Source organism: Nelumbo nucifera, chromosome 2 (assembly GCF_055504915.1).
Source record: "Nelumbo nucifera cultivar China Antique chromosome 2, China Antique-T2T, whole genome shotgun sequence".
NCBI lineage: Eukaryota > Viridiplantae > Streptophyta > Magnoliopsida > Proteales > Nelumbonaceae > Nelumbo > Nelumbo nucifera.
Window position 1 is genome coordinate 39,818,223 of NC_142650.1, and position 24,899 is coordinate 39,843,121.

The 24,899-nt window shown below is 38.9% G+C and overlaps 2 long non-coding RNA genes across 2 annotated transcripts; both read right to left on the reverse strand.

Moving 5' to 3' along the window:
• Positions 1–8,997: 8,997 nt before the first annotated feature.
• On the reverse strand, positions 8,998–19,806 carry LOC104599177 (uncharacterized). Its single transcript, XR_016081812.1, has 4 exons — positions 19,305–19,806; positions 12,659–12,766; positions 9,413–10,853; positions 8,998–9,302 (listed from the first exon to the last, which is right to left on the reverse strand). It is a non-coding gene; the product is annotated as an uncharacterized LOC104599177 (long non-coding RNA).
• A 3,453-nt stretch (positions 19,807–23,259) lies between these two features.
• LOC148802126 (uncharacterized) lies at positions 23,260–24,899 on the reverse strand. The gene is made up of 2 exons (XR_016083063.1): positions 24,414–24,899; positions 23,260–24,006 (listed from the first exon to the last, which is right to left on the reverse strand). It is a non-coding gene; the product is annotated as an uncharacterized LOC148802126 (long non-coding RNA).

Below are 24,899 nucleotides of genomic sequence, written 5' to 3' on the forward strand. Positions count from 1 at the left end.
TCATGCTAAAATTGGCTTGCGTCAATGTCCATGCCTAAATCAACCAATTTTAGTCATCTATCATAAAAAAGAAAAAATTAGAGAACAGAGTTCTTTCATATGTCTACTGCTACTTGTAGAACCAGGTTGGGTCAACCGTATATCTGAAGTTGACTATATATATATATCATTCAAAAATAATAAATTTCCACCAAAAGAACAGAAATTGCATGGTAAACAAAAAAACCGAAAATTTTTCTAAATAAAATTATATTACATAGGCCTATATTATAAATACCAGAAATTGAAGAAAAACTTGCAATAAATTTTAGATACACACGTAATTATCTAAATGCACTAACATTAGGACCTGTTCGATCATTTCTTGTGAAAATTAGATGACATTAGGGCATTTGTGTCATTTCAAATGACACTTAATGGTTGGTTAATGGTAGGTATTGTATTGACACATTTTGAAAGTTGAGTACTGAATTGTCTGTTTTACAGTGGACCAAAGTGGCACTAGGCACAATGTACAGGATACTAATCGAGAGCTTTTCCTAGTTTTTTACACCCAATGAATCCTCATAAATATGAATTTGATTCGACATCCGGCGGTTTCTTAAAGCAATTCATCGAATGCGTCATTTATTCAAGAGGGGAGGAATAAGAAACTTGGTTTGAAGTTTTTTTCATTCAATGTTGATCTAATTTTCGAAAAACAAATTAAATTTTTTTTTTAATCATAGCCATCTATTTGATGTCACTACAACAAGCGTCGCCATTAGTGTGGTCTTTAATAGAGTGATTGTCTACCATGTTCTTGTGCTCTGCAACATCAAGAGGGAAAGAGAGCAAGAGATAGGGAGAGAGGAAGAGAGAGAGAGAAAGGGACTAAGAAACAAAGAATGAAAAAACACTTGTATGTAAAAAATAAAAAAAAGAATGAAAAAACGGAGATTAACATTAAAACTTATAAGTTGCAATGGACCAAAACAAGAGAAGCTGCGAAGAAGAAATGTTGCAATGTAAGAATCGAGGAAGAATAAAGATGAATAGTAAATTAAAAGTGATTGAAATGAAAAGTACAAAATAATTAATGAGATACAGGCCTTTTGATAAAAATATTAAAATATTACTTAGTTTGTTCCAAAAACCATCAAAACATCTGTATCTATTCAATTGTTTTATTATTAAAATATAATAAGTATTAAAATATTATTTTATTTGAAGAAGAGTGTGATGAGGTGGGTGATATCCCTGATGCTCTATTGGAGGTGTAGACACCCCATTTGTGCCCTTTAGTCTTTCTACATCACTTCGAGCTTCAAGAATGCTTCAGCAAACCTCTTAGCCAACTTGGGGGCATTCTTGGAATTTTACAAAATTTGTGGCCTCAAGAATCCAAGATCATAGGTAAGTAGAGCTCAACAATCTAAATCCAATGACACCAAGACCACCCGAATTCAACACTGTTTGCCCCTTCATCTCAAGACCTGAAGCTAGAACCGATTTTGATCATCCAATCAGGATCATTTTTTATCCTGAACCATACCCCACACAAATATGAAATCCAACATTATAGATGAATAGATCTCAAAATTCCGAGTCCAACAGTACCAAGATCGTTCAATTCCGACACCGATAATCCATCAATCTTGAGACCCAAAGCTAAACTCGATTTGGGCCTTCCGTTTGGAATCATCTTCACTACAACTTTGAACCTAGGGCATCCCACGACCAAACTTTCCTCTCAAACTCTAAAACTATCTTAAAATACAAAGGTTTAACCAGCTAAGGAGCTTCTAGTCAATCAAGGCAAACTTGGAATGTCCAATTTAGTTAAATTGGTGAAATTTTCCTCTTATTGCCTTGATTGATTGAGAGAAATCTCCCACAAAGCTGTCTTGGCAGTCCTTTCCCTTCCAAAAAAAAAAAAAAAATCTTTAAACCTTAGCTCTTGATTTCCCTTGGCCCTATCTCATCCCTTCATTCTCTTCTCAAAAATCTATAAATACCTCCTTTCTCACATTCTACACGCAATCTAGTTTAGGGAGAGAACTCTACCCCCATTAGCCTAGAGAATAACCCCCTTCAGCTCCAAACTTCCCTAACCCATGTCCTAAACTCACTCCCTATATCATCTTTCACATCCCTTGGATCCACCCATATTAGTATCAGTGCAAGAAACCCCCACGTCGCGCAAATTATCAAGGAAGGAAGCCAAAACATGTTTAAAGCAACGCTATTACAGCAGACACCACAGATTTTCATCAGATCATCTATACATGGGATACATTCTATATGACTTTTTGAATCCCGTGAGCACTCAAGAGTGGATCTATTTGCTTATAATGACAATCAGTTCGAATTAGAGTCATTTTCTTTTTCTTTCTTTAGACAATTTCTTATCCATGCACCCTCATCACATGAACAATGTTATTCAAAATAGGATAGGAACATGTTAATCCTTGTCATTATATTAATGGCTATGTATCAGCCTTTACATGGGGTCCATGCATAAAGAGGGTGTATCAGGGTTTTGACCGATTTAGAGGTGGAGGAACGTTAACGATACACCCCTACCGGCATATCGATATTTAGAACCTTGTTCCAATGTTTTCTCTTAGATAATTTTTAGTCAACTCTCGTTAAATCAGTGTCCTTGTCTTTTTTTTTCTTTTTTTTTTTTAATTTCATGGTTGGGTTATTCAATTATCATGGTAGGTCTTTTTAGAGGGTAGAAAACATAATTCATTGTGTTTGAAGTATTGGATTTGCTTTGTGGATACGTTTCAATGGGACTTTTTTGTTGAAGATAGAACCATTTAGATTGCATAGCATACTGGACTTCCCAAGCATTTGCTCTCACATGCTTATGAACTTTTATTTATTTTATTTTATTTCGGAATCAATTTGCCTTCACTTTGGATTTATTCCTACTTAGGGAGTTTCTTCTTGACTTAACATAAGCATTGAACCACATTTAAATTTTGGGTATTTCTGCATTTGTCAAAAATTTTCAATTCTTGCCTATTCTAAATATCCAGTGCGATTCTTACATCATTCAACATACATTTCTCTTTGGATTTGGTCCCCAGGATAATAGGTTATTCCTTGCCATCTTGCACCATTTTTTTAAGTATATGATTGATTTGTTCATACATTGTCCGATCATGTAGTTACGGAAGTTTGCCATTGGAACATTTTGTCTTTGCTTGCTTCTAGTATTTAATTTTGTTTGAATAATTAGAATTGCAACTTTGTGTTCGTTCCTATGATAAATTTTTATACTTGATGTGTGTGTTAATTTGAATTATATTCAAGTTTAAAATTATGAAAATTTTATTGTAATTGGTAAAGTGGAGGCTGGTTTAATCGAGCGAGTGTGGGGTGCCTAATACCTTCTTGCAGTACCGTACTATGGCCCATCTCATCCCTTTTAGACAACAAGTCACTAAGAAAACCTTAACTTTTTTTTTTTGAAAAATCCCAAATTTTCCTAAATTCTCGAATTGCTAAAAATTTAGATGGCGACTCTAACTCTATATTCCATTTGTGCCTCCTCTTGGTCGGATAGCCACAGGAGGATTGTGCATCCTCTTTGTGTTATTTGGTGGGAGAGTTCTCCTTTACTTATTTGGGCCTCCATAGTGGGGAAAAAGCTTCGATCTCCTCTACTTGTCAACCAGTTCTTAACATGATTAATAAAGAAGTGGCAGGTTGAAAAGGAAGGTCTCTACCTCTTGGCGGAAGGGTAATCATTATTATCGAATCTGTAGGTTTACTACCTTTCACTTTTAAAGGCACCATCTACTAATGATAAACTCAATTCAAAACCTACAAAAGGACTTCCCGTGGGAAGTTAAAGGGTTGAAAAAGAAATTCCACTTAGTTAAATGGGATATAAAGGTTTTCTTTTTACAAAAATGGTTATAGAGATTTGGATTGAAGAGGGAGGTACTTTCGAGAAGGGTGGTGTCTTTCAAATATGGGTTTTTGGATTCAGATAGGAATCTAGAGAAGTGAAGACATCTTATTGAGTAAGTGCGTAGAAAGGAATTATGTATTTCCAATCAGTTTTTCTTAATCTTGCGTCCTTTAGGCTCAGTTTGGAAGAAGTATAAATACAAATATGTATACTGCAAATACCTACAAAATAATATAAAATGTAAGGTTTTGCACTGTGCATATTTGTATTTGTACTCTCTCCAAATTGAGCCTTAGAGTTGGTGATGGTTCAATAATTAAATTTTGTGAAGATGATTGACTAGGTCTAAAGAATAGCCAAGGTATGAAATTTTGATACTGTTGGGGTCATGGCTGGGCTGGCGCAGAGAGACACGTGGCCGCCCAATCATCGCCCGACCACGTCGGCATAACCCAACCAAGCTATGTTACTATCGTAGTCCCCCGCTTTATCCCTCCATTCACGTCAGCTACACACCACGCGGATAAGCCCGACTATGAATAAAGGTGGGAAGACAATTCCGCCGAGGAGTAGGACTCTACCATGGTAATCTTGGTGGAGAGCTCTATCCCGATTATCCCGGAACCCTAATCCGACCAGGAGACGGACCTCCGGCTATAAAAAAGTATTCCATGCTCAAGGTAGGGGATTCGATTCCAACTTCTAGCACCTACACTGTTCCTTTGCTCAGACCAGCACCCTCATTGCTCGGCCCGACCATTCACTTTCCTCTCACTAACTTGAGCGTCGAAATGTCTACCCGGGGATGACTCATCGGGCCTCTGACTTCTTCTCTTGATCGCAGGTTGCATAGCGCAGCACCGTCCTTGTAAGCTCAGCATCGCCCAATCAACAAGGATTATCTAGTTGCTCTCCTCAGTTCATGCATTACCTCGGATTGAGCAACATTAGATTGGCGTCGTCTGTGGGAATGCACAAAAAGCCGTCCCAAGAAAAAAAAATCATTTGTTGCACAACCTCAAAACTGATCAAGATGTCTAAAAACCAGTTCGAACGATCAATAGGTCGTTCCCCATCTCAAGAGAACCGACATCACAGTTTCTCGCATCAGGAAGCCCCACCGCCCTTGACCGCAGTGGACCCAATGCAGTTCCGAGCTATGCAAGAGAAGGTCGACAAGATTTTTGAGTTCATGCAGGCGTTGGGGTCTGCAGTGCCGCCCAACTGGGCCGTCCCCCCTTAAGCCCCGACGCGCACGAAGGACAATCCTCGGACCGAGGACCCCAAAGTACGTCAGTCGAATGTGAGGGGAGCACGATTCAAGCGAGAGGCAAGACACAACCCTAAGGCCCACTTCTATTGTCTGCTCCTGCGAGCAGGATCACCACAACCAGACATGCCAGTCAACTTGGATCCCCACCAGAGAGAGGCTCGGCAAGAGGACACCGCCCTTCGTGGTCTCCGTTTCCGAGTCAAGCTCAGTGAAGCACCGCCCTGCGCGACCTAAGAAGGAGAAGGCCACCCACACTGCGGCCCCGGATGGCAGAGATGCTGAGATCAAAGAGCTCTGGCAACGTTTAGAAGAACTGGAATGCACTTAGACCCATAAGAGCGTGACGCCCGCCGTAGACCAGCCAGCATGGGCTGTCGCGCATACCATCAAGGAGCCGCCCTTCATCCAGGACATCATGGACGAGATGCCCCCCGCTGGATGGCGAGCCCCCAGTTCGACAAATACGGTGGGAACACCAACCCTTTCGACCATGTCACGACACTCAAAGCTCAGATGATGTTGCACGGCGCGTCGGAAGGACTGATGTGCAAAGCCCTTGTAGCCACCCTACAAGGTCCAGCTTTGGGGTGGTACTCCTCTCTGCCGTCATTCTCCATAACGTCATGGGACCAACTAGAGACCCAATTTCTAGCGCAGTTTACTACTAGACAGAAGCATTGAAAAACTTCGGCCAGCCTCATGCAAATCCGATAGAGGAAGGCGGAGACCCTCAGAGATTACCTGGCAAGGTTCAACAAGGAGGCACTCCGGGTCAGGGACTTGAACCAATCAGTTACAGTTACGGCCATACAGCATAGCTCCGCCCTTCCCTGTTCAACTTCTTCATCTCAAAAAATCCTCCTCAAACGCTATCCGCGCTAATGAGCCACGCACAGAAATATATCAACGCTAAAGAGACTTAGGCGTAGCTCAAAGAGGAAGATGAGAAGCCCGACAAGAAGAGGAAGAGTACCGACGAGATGAAAGAGACATATCAGGCAACCTACAGAGTTGAGGAACGAGAACCACCGAGCAACCTACCGAGCAACCCGCCAAGCAATTCGCCGAGCAGCCTATCGAGCAATACCAACTACCTTCCTCGCGAATGACACAAAGGGAGGGGTCCCCCCCTTTCTTTTATAACCACTGGGGGGGCATGGCCCGATGAGAGATCAATGGTATAGATAAAGCACCTCTGGCAACCATGGAAGACCAATCGACGCGACCAATGATGCATGCGTAAAGCATGGAAAACCAAGGTGATGCCCCCGACAGGCAGCGATTACGACCATTAATTGTGCTAGTTTGACCCTCAGTGCCAATCCAACCACCGCCGCGGATCCTCGGCTGGGCCGCTCAAGAACGTCGACCCAATCAGAATGCCCAGTACCGACCTCAACCGAGCCTCGATGCCAAACAAGGCTATAGAGCCGCACAATAGTTCGACCGAGCATTCCCCTTCCTCGACAGTAGAACTGGGAGAGTGGTTCGGGAACCAAAATTTTGGTTCTTATTTAAGTTCTACAGCCGACAATCAGAGGACTCCTTGGCATCAACCATCACTACACGGACAAGACAACAACTCAGAAGTTCCTCGGCAATGACCATAACTACACAAACAAGATAACAACTCAGAAGTTCTTCGACAATGACCAACACTGCATGGACAATACACATGCTCGGATGTTCCTCAGCCGAGCAACGAACCAAGAGAACCTCATCCCTCGACTTTAGAACTGGGGGAGTGGTGTTGGGGTCATGGTTGGGCTAGCCAGAGAGACACGTGGCTGCCCAATCATCGCCCGACCACGTTGGCATAGCTCGGCCACGTCAGCTCAGCTCGGCTGAGCTATGTTACCGTCGTGGTCCCCCGATCTTATCCCTCCAGCCATGTCAACTACACACCACACGAATAAGCCTGACTACGGATAAAGGTGGGAAGACAACTCCGTTGAGGAGTAGGACTCTACCCCGGTAACCTCGGTGGAGAGCTCTGTCCCAATTATCCTGGAACCCTAATCCGACCAGGAGACGAACCCCAGACTATAAAAAGGTACTTCATGCTCAAGGTAGGGGATTCGATTCCAACTTCCAGCACCCACACCGTACATTTGCCCGGACTAGCACCCTCATTGCTCGGCCCGACCATTCACCGCCCTCTCACTAACTTGAGAGTCGGAGTGTCTACCCGGGGACAACTCTTCGGGCCTCTGACTTCTTCTCTTGATTGCAGGTTGCATAGCACGGCACCATCCTTGTAAGATCGGCACCGCCCAATCAACAAGGATTATCTGGTTGCTCTCCTCAATTCGTGCACTACCTCGGATTGAGCAGCATCAGATACGTATCGTATCGTGGACTTTTCGATACGCCCCTACAAGGGATGCTTCGAGATTTAACTAGTTCAGGGGGTAGATAGGCCTTAAATTGACCTCTCTAAACCAGATTTAGAAAAAAAAAACTAAAATAAAAAAGAGAAATGAGCTTTGATAAAGGCCAACATTCCCCTACCGGCGTATCAATTGTATCGATATTTTGAACCTTGAGAATAGCTCCATAGCGTCCAAAATTTAGGAGACCTCTCTTTGATTGGAAAGTTCAATACAAGGTTCAAAATATCGAGATAGCCGATATGCTGGTAAGGGCATATCGGTTAGTATTGAAGCTCATTTCCCCCTTTTTTAAAGTTTTTTTTTTAACCTGGTCCAAAGGGGTCGGTTTAAGGCTTGTCTACCCCCTGAACTGTATTAAACCCCAAAATACCCCCTAGAGGAGTGTATTAGGAAGCTCCCAATACGATATGTATCGATTGATACAGCCCGATACGTATCAAAATTTTGAACCTTGATTTAATAGCGTGGATTTTTTGGCAATGCTACAATCAATTGAACCTTAGGTGGAAAGTAAAGATTCAAGATGGTGTAAAGAATCTAGAAATGACCTATTCTTAGTCAAATCTTTCTACAAGTCTTTGTCAAGGTCAAATGAAAAAAAAATTATGTTCAAAAGGCATCTAGGGAAACCCCATCCCCCTAATGGTGGAAACTTTTGCTTGGATAGTGGCATTGGATAGCATATTGATTAAACCATCTTCAAGACGGAGGCTTTCACTTAGCTAGCAAATACTATCCTTGTGAGAATGCTGACAAAAATGTCTTTCATTTGCTTGAGTGCCTCTTCTCCAAGTTCATTTGGGTTTCTTCTTTATGCTCTTCAGGGCTGGTGGGTGGTCTCCCAATTTAACCCGAGTTGCATTCTTTTTGTAGTTTGTTGAGAATTATAAAAAAAAAAATAAAAGAATATTTTATGAGAAGGGTCACTCAAGGGAGTATATCACACATTTATGAGGCAAAAGAATTATGGACTAGATTCTCATTCTCACAAAGGAAGACCTTGGATTTTGGAACACTTTGCAATTGGCCTAATTGTCTTCCTTTGTTTGGCTTATATTTTTTTTCCCTCTTTCTTCTTAGTGTATCTTTGCCTTTTTCTCTACTCTCCTTTGTATCTAGTGATATCTCATCACCATCAGATGTACTTGTTTCTTCTATTAATAAATTTCCTTCTTTATTTACTACCCAAAAAACAATGGGGAACATGTTTGTAACAAAACTTCTTCACACTTAGTATCGTATAAAATCTTGTGTATTAAGTCCAATCTAACCATCCACTAGTAAAGAGGAATAATCCTCCCAAACTAGAATATTGTGTTGTGCATATAGTCCATGCTAACCATCCACTAGTAAAGAGCAATAATCCTCTCGGACTAGTCTTACAATATGAATATCACAAGAGTGAAAGCAATTTCCCAAGGAATACATACAATTGCATCTTAGCAATACAAGCAAAGTAAAAAAGTAATAAGACAAATTTCTTAAACTATCCTTATAATTTAATTAATTGACTAATTCTATTCATGGTATTTACATATTGTCTTATTTAAAGTACCCTTATTGTTAAGATCCTTACTGTTCCTTGTCTTTAGTCTAGATTTGTCGTAATCTTGACCGGTTTCTCCTCCGTCAATCGTCACGCTGCTCTTCAGATTCAACGTATGAATTCGAAACCCCTCTTCTTCTCTCTTTCTCGCTTTTGCGTTTGTTGGTTTTCTTTATTGCACTAATAAAAGAGATGGAAGAGTGGTATGACAAAGCTCAACAAAGGAAGCAATGAGAGTTTCATTCAGTTCTTTATGGTCGTTGCAAAAGGGTAGTAGCGATAATACTCACCGTCGCAAGAGAGGTAAACACGGACAGCCTAATCTCATCATTTCTTTACCTCTGCTGAAGAGTGATGAATCACTGAAACCTCTTGGTTCAACTAGAACCCGCCCGAATCTGGTCACCGGTGTCATCGCCTATCTGGATAAGCATAGACAACTTGAAGAAGTTGAAGCCTAATTTTCAAAGGCTTTCTTTCTCTCTCTTCTCTGCTCTGTTGTCGCCGTCGTCGGATGTCCCTGATGTCTGCTCTGCTCTTCGTGGAGGGGTGTACTGTAGTGGATTGACAATCAAGTAATCTGGACAAGCCGTCACGATTGACGACCACCACATATGCGTTGGTTTCCACAAAGTTCAGCAATGGGCAGAGTGGCATCCATAGCACCTTTCGGAGTTTTCTTCAGAGTCAGGGTTACAACGAATGTATAACCAATGGACTTTACAGAGAAGATTCCTGACAATGGAAGTTGCAGCACCGTTTCATTCTTCTCAGAACAAGACAGCTAGAACCCGGGAAAATCACAAATATTTGGCTATTGACCTCTTAGCGAGAATGGGAATTTGACAGTAGGGTCACAATATTTGCACCATAAGTATTGGCTTCGCCCAAGACTTGTTGCAGCTGTACATAAATGGCTAGAGCCATCTCCGATGGTCCACTGTTCACTCATGATGAGAGCAGGACCCCTGATTGATTGAGTTCATAATATAGATTTTTCAAAGGATTAAGGCTCTTACTTTAGAATTTAAATGTCAACCAATCCACTACACTTATTTGTCTTTCAACACTATTTCATTACAATAGAACCGTGCTTAATTTGAACCAAATGGGGATGGGGATGAATATAGACTAATCCTTTGGTTTTTCTTAGAGTGTCTCTTTGTGTTCTCTCATTCGCCGAGCTTCTTTTTTTTTTGTAAAATAACATTTCTGACAAGAAAACAATCAGAGAATATATTATTTTCTTTCATCGATTGGGTTTTATTTTAAAAATTTAAAGAATAATGAAAGGTAAATTTAATATTTCGTTTCTTTCGGTTGGTATTTACCAGCAATTTCAATTGTCAAAACAGTAAAGATACTTTAGGACAATATGTAAACAATAAGAATATAATTAGTCAATTAACTAAACATAATTTAAGAAATTTGCCCAAAACAATAAATATACTAATAAATCCAACCATACGATTGCATCGTTTAAATGTACACAACGGAACTAACAAACTTTGCCTCCTTGACCAGCCTGAGTAAATGATGGATGGGTAAGTTTCTGGGTGGATCAAGGCTGAGCATTATTGCTGATTTACATTTTAGCCACCACCACCAGAGGTGCATCTGTACAATGACCCCATCTATGTTGTATTTGATACCACAATGGCCTTTGTTTGATCCATTTTATAAGTTCCCTTTTTGATTTTTCGTTTTTTCAGTATCTACATATGAGAGAGCCTGCAAAACCAAACCAGCAAACTATCAATACGAACTTAATACAAATCACCAAAAAGTCCGATTCCATTCTCGTGCCTCTCTCTCTCAAACAATAGAAACTAAAAAAACAATGAGAGAAAAGTCAAATGCAACTTGTCAGTTGTCATAAATGAGTGTCATTGCTATTTTACCCCTTTTTGTCTTTCTGGTTGTGTATGTGCTACTTTCTTATTTTATTTTACTTTCAGGGTAACGAGGATTGTTTTGGATGGTGGGAGGATGGTTTAGTTTTCCAAATTGTAGAATAAACTTCACCTTCTACCAGCAGAACTTTTTTCTTCTCAAGTGAGGGTATTTCACTAACGGAACCAAAACACATACACTGAAAAGTTTGGTGAAAGGAGTTCATACCATTTCTGATGAAGGGGGCGCATTTTTGTGAAAATGCATCATGTGCCCTATATTTTACAGAAAGGGCATTAGTGTTTTTGCCATTTTAATAGAAGCATTTGAGGCCACTAAAGGCTTGTTTATTTCCTCTTAACTCTTACCTCTTAAGAAGAATCTTTTAACTTTAAGAGAAAAATGGTTATTTATTTCCTTTTATCTCTTATCTCTTAAAGTGCAATCATACAACCTTTTTGTTTTCCATGATACCCCCAAAAAGCCCAACAAAAACTCTAATATATGGAGTCAAAATGGATATTTGATAATTTTCAGAATAACATTCTCTGCAGAGTTAAGAGAAAAAAAAGTTCACCAATACCAACATACCTCTTAATATAATTATTGCACTTTCAGATGTCAGACTTCAGAGTAAACAAACATGCCCTAATTCTGCATTTAGCATTCTTTATTTTAAGGACTTGTCTCCTTTTTGCTATTAAAAACTCAGCATTCATAGGGGCATTTTAACTGCAAAAAAGAAGATATGTCCTTAAATAATGCTGCACTTATCTCCTTTTTACAATTAAAAAATCAATGTACATGGGGAGTTCGGCTTCTGTCAGGGCAACACCCGTTCAAACAGCCTTTATAGCCTTGCATTGGCTTCTATCTGGGCAACACCCATTCGAATAGCCTTTGCAGCCTTGCATTGGTAATATCTCTATACTTGTGTGCTTTATTTCATGGGAAGATATTCCCGATGCAAGGTTGCAAGATGCAATTGGGACTTGTGCCAAAGCTGATCTCGTTCATGGGGGCATTTTAACTACAAAAAAGAGATGAGTCCTTTAAAACAAGGAATACCAAATGCAGCCTAAGTGTGATCACCACATTATCAAGAATGTTATGCCCAAACCATCGTCCAATGAAAAATGGTGGTCCAGTTGACTAGGGTACTAGGATTCTATGAAGTCCTAAATACCCACCGGAGCACCTCAGATTTGCATGACATCAATATGAATTATAGAATAAATATAAATGAAAAAACCCATTATTACTCAATGTTGATCCCAGCTAAGACAGTAGTATTATAGAAAAATTAAGGCTGAAATGATAAGAAATATGTATTCACACATTGGAGATATGACTATCCCAGATTCCGAAGTACAAGGAAGCGAACATGTCCTACGGCTCTACCCATGACGGGAAAATATAAAAGTTAGAAAGATGATGTCAAATTCAATGAAAGAAATAACGTGTGAGGTTTGCCAATAAACCCAATAGAGTGAGACAGATCATGCTAATAACCCAACTTAAACAAGCATGTGTTTTTTTCTCTTTTTTCGATTCATAGTAAAATAGGCCCATGTCAAAATCATTAGTTATATTTATCCATGGTTAATCAACACATAAGTAGGGCCTTGGCAGAAAAATCTTACCCACCCTAGATGCTTATTCCTTCGGACATGCAAATCACCTTTCTTCATCCTCAGACTGGGAACTTTTCATAGAATTTGCATCGATCTCCACATGCTGTGGGCCTGCACCTGCAGTCAAATGCAACATGTAAGATTGTGATTTGGATGATCATCGGCCTATAAAACACGGAGGCATGATGTATGACATTCTACTTCCTGGAGGCATGAATATAAGCCTCCCATAAACAAGGAGGCTTAAGAGGAGAATGAAGGGGATCTCTTTTTTTTTTTTCATTTTCATGAATAATGTATTAGATTGAGGGTCCATTTGGTTTGCAGTTGAAATCGGAATTGGAATGGTCTATTCCCATAGTCTGTTTAGTTCAGACAGGAATGGAAATGGGAATTGAAATCAACAGAAATGGGATTTCATTCCCAAGAAAGAGGCAGGGAATGACCATTCCCTCAAATGGGGCTATGCCATTCCAACAGGAATGGGAATGGGATTCCAATTCCGTTCAACCAAACAGTTGGAATTGGAATGGTCCAGACCCCTATTCCCATGAATCAAAAGGGGCCTGAGAAGAATGAAGACGCATAAAACTAATCGAAAATCCCCAACACAAAAAACCCAAAATGGGTTTTATTAAAAAAAATGTGTTGGGGATCAGCGAATGGTATCTAGGGGTAGAGCCCTCAGCTCAAACTTTCTTTCGCTTTTATGCCCTTCCCTTTCCTTCTCTTTCTTTCTTTCTTTCCCTTCCCTTTTCCTTTTTTTATTCTTTGTTTTAACATGAGGCATGCATGAGGTATATGCTTACGCATCGTGGCATTAATGACCCTGGCATGCACCTCAAGGCATTTTGAGGCATCTCCAGGCATAGAACTCCCACACCTTCCTTTTAAAACATTTTGTTGAAAAACATCAGTACCATTTGACCCTCAAAGCTAATAAAATAGTCTTGCACAGCCTAACTAGCAAATTATAGCTAAATAATGGTTTTCCATGGCTCAAACAGCAATAACTCAGTCCCCATTTCAGCAGGAGTCACAAGATACACCGGGCAGCTTATATGCATAGAACATGTTGTAAGATTCTCACAAATGAGTGAGTCCAGCTCTGTCTGCTGCCAGTAATGGAACAATGATAAGTATTGATAAAAAAATGGAACAATGCAAAGCACATGACCATTTTGTCCCACCAGTTCCTGAACACGAGATAATGCACATGTGCACATTGTTCTTTAAAGCTTAACGTGTCTTAAGAGAGGTGACAAAACTGTGATGTGCCTAGCATTGTATGTAGATCCAGACTCCAAATGACCCAGCTAATCAAACAGATGTTGGGACTCGAAGGGCTAGATTATCTTTAGCTTGTACAATTAAACCACATGGAATCTATAGGCTAAAAATATCAAATGGAAACAATATGAGATGATCAAAATGCTTCCGAGAACCTGTGCTATTTATCTTTGAGCCATCCCATTGCCCACACCAAAATCACTTTCAACCACTAAGGCTCAGTTTAGGAAGACTGCAAATACAAAGTTCAGAAATACCATAGAGAAGGTTTTGCTGCACATTTTTGTATTTTCACCCTTCCCAAACTGTGCCTAAGGCTGTGTTTGGTTGCAATGCAAATAAATTTGTACTGATGCAAAACTATGGCAGTGCAAATGATTTGAGTATAAATTCTGATCTATTTTGTTTCAAATTTTAGCTCATTTTATTTGATTGCAGTACAAATGAAGTAAAATGAGACATGAAGCAGAATACAGTAAAACTCAAATCAAAATTAAATGAGAATTTGCATTTTTTTTCATTTGCACTTCCATGCATTTATGCTAGTGCAAATAAAATTGCATTGCAACCAAACACAGCCTAAAAATCTCTATAGTTGATGATTCACCCTATCTCAAGCCAGTCAACACCTATGGATATAGGAAAAAATGCCAAAGATATCTTCTTGACTATTTTTTTCTTGATAGTTAAATGTGTAGCTTTATTAATTATGATAAAAGAATGTCATAACACGAGGTTTTGTCCTTTCCTTAGGCTAGTCCTTACTACCTAATCCCACCCATTACCATTACAATAGTACTTTCAATTAGCGCTGTCAATGGGTTGTGGTATGGTTCAGGACAGTACCAGTCCCGAACTGACCAATAGAGGCTTGAGGGATTTTAAATGGCTAAAAAAGGAACCTAACTCAAAGTTCATTTCATCTTTTGCTAATGACTTTGATTGGGACTTAGGTTTTTGACGAGGCTTGAGGGGTTCTGAATGGCCTGAGGTTATTGTTTTTTTTACCACTAACTCATAAAAAGATTTTATTAATTTTAAAAGAAAGCAGAGAAACAAAACATTGTGAAAAATACAGAAGACACCAAATGTCTAAACACCCCTGAACATATTACAGCTGAGCCTAAAACATACTCTGTCTTGCTTAGCTTGACCATCTGCCAGACTATTGGCAGATCTTCTAATCCAATTAACCTGAATAAACATGCCCGTAGAGAGCCACTTGAAACGCCCAAGGACATTCCTTAGATGCCAAGATACTCCTCCCTTCTTTAGCCATTCTACTACTATTTTGGAGTCGCCTTCAATAACTAATCTTTCAATACCCAATAAAAACAGCAGCCAAGAATTCTGCAGATGCCACATCACCTTGCTCAATTGGACCTGAGAAGAAAGCACATATATTTCCTCCCTCATCTCTGATTACATTTCCAATTATGAGGGGCTAGGATTGTCCACACAACTCCCATTGAAATTCAACTTCAGCCAGCCACTTGATGGAGGCGACCAGTCCACTGTAGCTATCTGTCTTCTAAGGAAGCAACTATAGCTCCCTAAGATCTGAAGAAACCATCAACCTGAAAGTCTGAAAACAGATCCAAAGTTTTAACCCCAATGAGCTACCTAGGGTTATGATTTCGATTAAGGCTTCCTTATTCCTTTCTTTATCCCCAAATATTCCTGAATTTCTTTCCTCCCAAACTGTCCAAACTACTGCTGCCCTGGTACATCTCCACATAAGCCTGCCTCTTCTATTTGTGCAACTGCAATTTGAAGGGCTGAACAATCCTGTTGTTACTTGAGAATGTTGTTTAGACCCCTCTTAGCCAAATAGAAGGGGGTATGGACCCCTACCTAAGGGCTCCTTTTCTTTTGCCTTTTTTTTTCGGGCCCTTTGTTCCTTTGGCATAGTTTCTCATTTCCCTGTTTGCGGAACCTGTTATAGATTGCTATCCATTTTTTAAGTCCTTCAGATACAACTAGTAAAATCCTTCAAAATAATCCTTGGCAAGCACCATTTTACCTTGAAGACCCCCCCTCTCAAGTGCATTATAGGCATTTTTATGAGAATGGGTGCCACTGATTTCCAGATGGTGTTTTCTCTGTCAAGTCTTTGGTTTCCAAACTTTGTAGAATGGATGCCACTGATTTCCCTTGTCATCAGGTCTGGAATCCCACTAGCCCATCTAAATCCAACTTTCTAGTATGGACTATGGTTCTGAATAAATGTCTGTCTAGAGCTAATCTTGTGAGAAGGGGCATTCAGCTTTTGGACCTTTCGTGCAGTCTGTGTGGGAACAATTCTGAAACTACCGATCATTTGTGCATTCACTGCCCATTTTCTTCTCAGCTGTGGAATCACTTCTTCAGCTCTATGAACTTAAGATGGGCTATGCCAAGTTCGGTAAAGGAACTTTTGTGTTGCTGGAATATTAATGGGCTTAACAAGAAAAGAAAGATAGTGTGGAAGACTATTCCTAGTTCTGTTTTATGGTCCATCTGGTCTGAGAGGAACCGTAGGCTTTTCTGTAATAAGGCTTCAAGTCTTGAAGAGTTAATCCAGAAAGCTGTGGGCAAATTAATCTCTTGGGTGTCAGTCTCTGAGGAGTTCAGAAATTGTAATTTGTCTGTTGTTTTTCATTCCAGTTCTTGGTGGAATATGTAATTGCTGAATTGTTCAGTCGGCCTTTCTGGGACTGATCTAAGCTTGTTTGTGTAGCTTTTGATTCAATAAATATTACGTTACCTTTTTCAATATATATATATGAACTCATGTTGTAAGAATATGTGGTTTGACATTTCTCATCTTGATACTCACCAGTGAGTATGAGTTCAATGTTCAACTGCAAACTCACAAGAGATTTGTACAAACTACAAAAGTTTTTTTTTTTTTTGATGAGTTACAAACTACAAAGGTTAAGGAAAGTTCCCCATACGTCGAAAGTGTGCATTCATGTTTCTTTAGCTCCTTATTTCTAAATTATAAGAAACCACATAAGTTCAATACTAGAATATCATCCATTTCAATGATCTTTAATATCAGATATCTCAAAAATAAACAAGAGGATCTTCAATATGGTACCACAAGCCCATGGCTGAAAATTTATCCAGTACTTCATTCCATTAGCAAAACCATATCTTTGAAGACAACACGCTTTGCTCAAGTGCCATTATGGATTGCAACTCCTCTAGATAATATTGAGGGTCACACTTTTGCCATGTTTGTCTTCAAAGATTGGATACTAATGGTGAACAAAGGCCAATAGAACCTCCTTTTGAAGAATGAAGCATCATCAAAATAAGGATGATGACATGACAAAATGCACATGAGGTTTTCTGGTGAGCAGGAAGCCAGGAAGTAATGTATAGTAGTGTATCAAAAAAAGTAACCTATAGTAATATTATTGAGAACAAGGTGGAGCACTTAAAGAAGAAATCATGGGATTCCCCCATCAAAAAATAGAAATCTTGGGATTCCAAGGAAAAGCATCACCAAATACAGTCCAACCTACTACATGGAACTGCTGATCGAGAGAGAGAGAGACCTACTACACGGAAGTCATGAAGAGGTTGAAGGGCTCCTTGTGTGGAAATTGTGGATTAGGTCCACTCTGCAATTCCTAGCCTTCTGAAAAGTTTAGCATGTGGGAAATCATTAATTAAGACTGATAACATCATCCCCATTTTCAAACCCTTTTTCTTGCTAGAATAGTAAGGTGGTGGTGGTTGTAGAAACGTGGGATAATGGAGAGTTTGCGACCAGGATCTTACCAGACAGAACATATTTTCCCTCTTCTTTTCTTGTATTCATTTCTTTCTCTCTCTTTTTTTCTTTATCCTTTTTTTGAGCGGGTATAGGCATTAAAAGACCAAGAAAATAATACAAGAAAAAAAAAGGCAGTGTACACTAAAGGACTATACAGTGGGAATTTACAAAATAAACAGGACACTACAAAGCTTTTGTACCCCCCCCCCAAGGTTTTCTTTAACAAAAAGGGAATGCCCCAAAACTTGTTGTGGAGTCCCAACCAAGATTACAGCATTCCTTTAACCTTCCTTAACACTACCTCTTTAGTTTTCCACGTGTTCTCAAAGATACAAGCATTCCTTTCAACCCAAATGGCCCAAAAGACCGTCAAAGGCACCATATGCCAAGCAATAGACCCCCTTCTACATAGACCATACTGCTGCTGTCTGTGAAGAAAATTGACCACTGACTCCGGCCAGCATCCTTCCACTTCAAAATAAAATTACCCACATTGCAAGCTTCATAGCAAAACTATAATATGGAAAAACATGATTCACCGATTTCTCATCTATATTGCACAGAACACATAGGCAGTTCTTATTGTCACTCCTCTTCTCATCAGATTGTCAGTGGCAAGGCACTTGTTTAAAGAGGGCAGCCAAACCAAGAAAGCAATCTTAGATGGAGCAGCAGAATTAAAAACCCATGAGGCAATAAAATTGGATGGAGTTTCTGAGAGCTTGTAGAATGATCTAGTAGAGAAATATCCAGGTATCTTCCACCTCCACTCTCTCATATCCAGCTGGTTTTGCTTGGGCACAACTTGCTTCAACTTTTGCATCAAATTCATCACAGCCTCCAACTAGACAACATATAGGTAAGTAAAATAAAAGAGAACCTCGGAAGTAGCAAGAGTTTGCAAGTCCAATTCGCCACCTATAGATGAACCAATTAACTAAGTGAAGCTAATAAATTTCAGCTAAGGAGAACAGGGACTAGCATAAGCATTCACATCGAACCATATTTTATGGTTGTTGTGTTACAAACTATTTGCTCACCAATCCAAACTCCTTGAAGCTGTGTTTTCTACTATTATGTTCAAAAGATTCGTCATCATCTCCGGTTCACCCACAAAGGATTGAAGACTAACTAGAACACTTATTCGAGAGGAGCAAAGCAAGTTCCTTTAGTCTGGACCATTTTCCAGTTGCATCTGTTTGTCCGTGTTAATTGTTCAGTACGCCTTGTGCTCCCTCCCCCGCCTCTTGGGCCATGTTTTGTTAGGGAATGGCCCTAATAAGATATCTGTATATCTCGTTCTCTAATACAACTAGTTTTCACAAAAGATATCAGAAGTGAAGCTAAATCTCCAAAACCCAACAAGTAAATATCTAGATGTTCTCAGTCCGAGGAATTGAAATAAAGAAAACCTACTTAAAACCTCAAATATATGTATAGCCGTATAGGAAAATAAAAATCTAGACAAAGTGATGAACTAAATAGCTTAGAAGAACTAATTTTTCCCTCAAAATAGATAATTTAGAATCAAAATTATCTTCTGAACTATCAAAAAACTAAATTAGGGTAAACAATCCGTTGTAATCCTGCCATGCATACCTTCTACAAAATACGAAAACGAAGGCCACCCTCTAACCGTCGTAAGGGAGAGAGTCTCCTCCTCCGTCAAAGGATTCGCCAATCTTCCGACCAATTCAACTATTCCATAGGGTCGTTTCCGCGGTGGGACCCAATAAGAGGATCCTGGGATGAAAGGCAACCAATCCGGCGCCGATCTCCTGACGATTATTCCATGAATTGCGTCCTCAAGCCTACGCATTCCCAAGACCTCGACTTCGTTTTCGGAATCCAGATCCACCTCGATCACCTGCGCCTGAACTTTCTCCGACCGATTCGATCGGCTCCTGTGGTTTACCAATCGCGAAGAGGGAGCGAAGGGAGGGGATTGGCTGGAGAGAAAGGATGGCGAGGATACTCTGATGAGGGTTTGAGACAGGATTCGAGCCATGAAAATAGTGAACAACGAAATCCTCAGAGAGAAAATCAGACACAAAAATAGAGACGAGTTATCTATTTATAAAGGTAGTGGATTTCGCAGGAGATTGTACGGATTTCGCAGGAGATTGTACGGATTTCGCTTTAAGTGGATAGAGTTCAAATCTGTCCCCACAACGTCTCACAATACATCCCTGCTGCCGTGTATTGTGAACATCTCTCGATATGATATCATCATCAGGATATATTTTAAATGTGCTGTGGGACGTTGTGGGGCAATCTTGTAGGGGCAGATTTGCTCTCAAGTGGACACATCGCATATTCAGAAAAGACAACCCTTTTGTACTGTTAGATTAGAATCTAACTACCATTGTTCCATTGCTTATAATCCCACGGTCCAAATATTGATTCTGGATGGTTTTGTGTTATTGTATATGGTCGGTTCAACCTGGGCTAGTTCTCGGGCGAGGGGCTTTATCTTACCTAAACCAATCCGGATCTTAAAGTAATTTCCAAAATATTTTTTATCAAGCACTCACTTCACCATTGGCCATTGGGTTTGATCATAACATTCAATTTAAAATAAATAATGCAAAAGGGAATATTTACAAAATTTAAATTATAATTATAGATTTTGAATTATATTTAATATATTATTATAATTTATAGATTCTCAAAGATAATATTTTTTAGTAAAGAAAGAACAAGTTTTATGGTAGACCCTGAACTACTAAGGCCAAAACCTAAAATCAACCCTTAGGTTTCAGGTTCTACCTTAGAACTAAACCTAACCAACCCATGCTCACCCTACTATGAGATCAACTTTCCGGTGAACTTAGTTTTGGTAGCTTCTCCAAAGTAAAATTTCAAAATGTTATCATGGACATTCTAAACGCCAAAATCGTGACTATAACATGAACTTATAAATTCCAAATAGCTTATATTGAACATGGGTGCTCAACCAAAGCACTTAGAGGTTGGTCTTATGGACAACCTCTAATTGAAATGCCCATTTTAAGCCTAATCAAAAAACAAAAATAGAAAACGTTAAAAGTGGCGTTTATTGGATAAATGTTTATCTGATAAACGCCCCTAAGAAACTCCAATGGTAAACACCCCTAAGAAATTCCAGTGGAACCAAACATATACAATACTTCATCAAATCATGAAATTAGACGGTGTATGCCTTTAATTCCAATCAAATTGATGTACATAAACTTTTATATGTGAATAATATAAGTGCATTATTGTTTTATGTTTAGATTGTTGTGTTTATGCGAATTATTCCTTAAACTAGACACTTATATGACTTGTGTTAATTTAAAATGTTCTTAGCCATTGATAAACTTGGGGAGTTTATTGCAACAAAGTTGACACTGATGTGTTGACAAATTGGTGGAGCAGCTTGTCTTAGATATTGGGGTTATACCCCAAGCACAACCAGTGGGTGTTCAGAAGAAGCACTGAACTTGGACCAATTTCTAATTATGCCTTGGGCTTTAGAGACAGATTGGCAAAACTAGAAAGTTACACTTAACCCTGCACTTGATTATGATACTATACTAGGTCTTGGACTGGGTTACTTTTCATACGCCAACTAGTGGGATCCATCAAGGGTCAAATATCAGGGCATGTTAGAATAATTAAGGAAATTACCTGAGTGGGTGATCATAGTGATAGGATTGACCCATTTGTCAAACAAAGTGAATATCAAGGTTTTACACTCTCTCTAATGGAAAACTAAAACTATCAGTAGTAAATTTCAACAATATTTGAAATTGGATTTATAAAAGATTTCAATTCCATGATCCATCTGAACAGAGAGTGTGATATTGCATTTTGTAGTTAGGGAAGATGTCATTCTCTGTAAGTAGTGTTTTGATTCTTAAGGGTTGAGAGGTTAAGGGCAAAAGACCATTAGAGGGCTAATAACCTAAAGGGTATCTTACATAAGTCAATTGTCATTGGGTTTCTATAGGGTGGTTGAGTTCAAGGATCACTTACGTTCAATTGGGCCCAAATTGAGCCTAACTTGATTGGCTCAGGGGTTCATTGTCCTTAAGTAGTGAATTCAGCCTGTCCCCTTCCAATGATGGTTTGAACCCATGTGGACTTGTGTAGGACCCACACACCATACAATATTTAGGCCTAAGTGGCCATGCAATGCCTATGTATGTGAACAATTAAAGAAAATGGGCCTTAGGCTCATTAGAAGTAAGGTTAGTTTAAGATTTGGATTTGGAAATAGGTATAGAAAACCCATTCTCTTAAGAAGATAATGTGCTAATCCAAATCTAATTTTAATCAAGTTTATCCAAATTTGGTTTGGATTAACTCCTAATAGAATTAGGAGAGTGTTCTAATAAGGGGGTTAAAAGGAAGGGGTGAAACCATCCCATTCTCTCCACTTTCTTGAATTCTTTCTTTTCTCCCTTTGCACCCGAAAACCCTAGTTCGAAACAACCATCATCAACTCTCAATTGTATTTTTGGAGAAAAACATCAGAAAGTTTCGAGTCCACATAGCTGCATTGATTCTAGAGAGGTTGTAGCTCAGTTTTGCAAAAATAAAATTGTTGAATCAACTTCACACATATAGTTGTTCCATCTTCAATTGGAGGCTGATTTGGATCTACAATTGGGCATGAATAACTACTTTGAGAGTTGTGTACTATGGAATCTATATCAGGTATGTTCTATTCGAAAAATTGGTTTTAAGTCTGGTCCAATTTAGTACAAGATCAATTCAAAAATTCATATTTCAAAATAATGAGAAATCAATTCTTAAGTTGGGCTGATTTTTTTTTTAATTCGGCTATCCATCAATTATAATAGGTCCATCCATGTTTAATCAGGTTTTCAATCCTTCCAACAGATTCCACACATGAGGTTACTATACTAGGGCATGGCCGATATTGTTAGCTTGGTCTCTTATTGGTTTACATAGCACTAGGTGTTCGAATTAATGCCTAAATAGTATGGTGGGTGCTACTTGCCACTGTACTCCCTAAAGTGAATAACAATGTTGATTCCCTGAAGTTAATAACAATGTTGATACAGTTTAGCTATATCACATAAAAGGAAAACAAATATTCAACAAATCTTATATAGTTTAACTACTGATGCACATATTAAGATGATGCATTTAATTTCTATCAACTATGGTGTTGTTTCCCTCCATATTCAGCAAATCTTATAAAGTTTAGCTACTAATCTTATATAGGTTAGATGGGTGGTAAAGGGAACCATGACATATCTAATTGGCCATATATGATAGCCAAGTGATATCTTTAGTTATTCCTTCGGTTATTTCCTTTTGATGATGTTTATGGCATGTCTAGTCTCTTTCACTTATTCCAACTTAAACAACACCTAGACCATGTGAATTCATACGACACTTGAATTAGCCTTTTATTCAGTTGATTGAATTGTTGCATATCTTGACTTGATGTATACATGAATGGCTAAACTCTATAATTCAATCCAAGTTAAACACCACTTAGACCATGTGAATTCATATCATAGTTGAATTTGTATTTGATTAATTTATGAAGTCATAGTTAGATAATAAAATTTTTTAAATAAAAATTTACAAAAATGTAAAGAAAATTACACATGTTTATGATATTTTTATTAAATAAATTAAAAAAAAAGGAAAATTTTTTGAACTACCCTTATGGTTTTGCTAATGATTAAGTCTACCCTTACTATTTACATTTTGCCTTAAAGTACCCCTATTGTTTCTGACAATTGACATCGTTGTTAAGTAATAACGGAAATGAACAAAATGTCAAATTTTCAAAATAAAACCCAACTAATGAAAATGTTTCTCCATCTCGGTCTCCGTTTTCCATCTTTATCTCCACCTCCTATGCTTGCAACAAGAACAGCAGCGGGTTTCTGAAGATCTAATAAAACGGACATAGCAGAAAATTCCCCAAACATAGAATCCTTGCGGCAAGACTAGAGGCCGAGCATGTGATCCACAGAATTTCCAAGAATAGAAGTCGAAGAATTGCTAGGAATAGAAGGTAGAATCCTTGCGGTGGATGTCGTCAAATTGGCATTAGCCTGTGAGTACTAACATATTGATGAAGAAGATGGAAACATGGGATTCTAGCTTTCTGTCTCAAATAGCAATGGCTCTCGGGGCAGTCGGGGACGACGTGGAGAAAGAAGTAGAGCTCCTAATGGAGGAAGGAGGGAGACAAAGTGACAAGGAAAGCCCCTAACGGTCTTGTGAAAGCCCTCTCCAAGGCTCTTTGAACATTCTCTTCATGTTTGAGCTTCTTTTTTAGCTTATCGACCTGTAAATTTTAAATTAAAATTGTGATAAGAAAAGCAATGGAAGAAAAAGGAATAAAGGATGAAGTGAAATCTAAATAGTATTGGTTTCAATACATCTTGTAGTAACGCCATTTTTCTTTCTCTGCTTGAGTGGTGTCGAGTTAATCCATTAAATCTAGAAATCTAGAAAAAAGGATCACTCAGGAAAAAAGAAGCTAGAAATTATAAAAAAGAAAAACTGAAAGCTATTCTGGTTTCGGTTATGGGTGCCCACTTTGTTGAGCTGAAAGGAGAGTTTAGAAAATGCAAGAACAAGAAAAAGGAAAAGAAAAGAAAAAAATCTAGCTTTTACTTTTTTTTAAAGAAATTAGATAAGAGAAATCACATGTGGTACTTTAATAGCTAAGAAAGGAAGCCAATTTCTTACAATTTGGGTTTTCTTTAGAGATGCATACTTCGTCGTACTTTCTCTGAGCTTTAACCTTCTGAGACATCTCCATTAAAATGAAACTATATTTTCAAGTAAAGCCAGAAACCCATATTGGAATTTCACCAGAGCTGCAACTTAATCGAGTCATAGAAGAGCTATCATGGTCTGGAGCTTCTCCAGTATAAAGGCAACCATTTATTTCAATGAAAAACAGAGACCCAATTCGGATTTTAATGAAAGCACTGCCTTTGCTACCATCTTTTCTTTCCTAATTACCTGCAAGAAGGAAACGGCTAAGGTCTTCCTAGCGCTCTTGCCAGTCGTTTTTGCATCATTTTGGCCGGCAATAGCCAGCCTTTGTTCCATCTATTTGGATTTTTAGTTTGTGAGCTTTGAAATTGATGGTTCACAGGAAGGTGATGATGAGGAGAGGAATGATACCAGGGATTGGGAGAGATGAGGGAGAATGTGAGAAAGAGATCA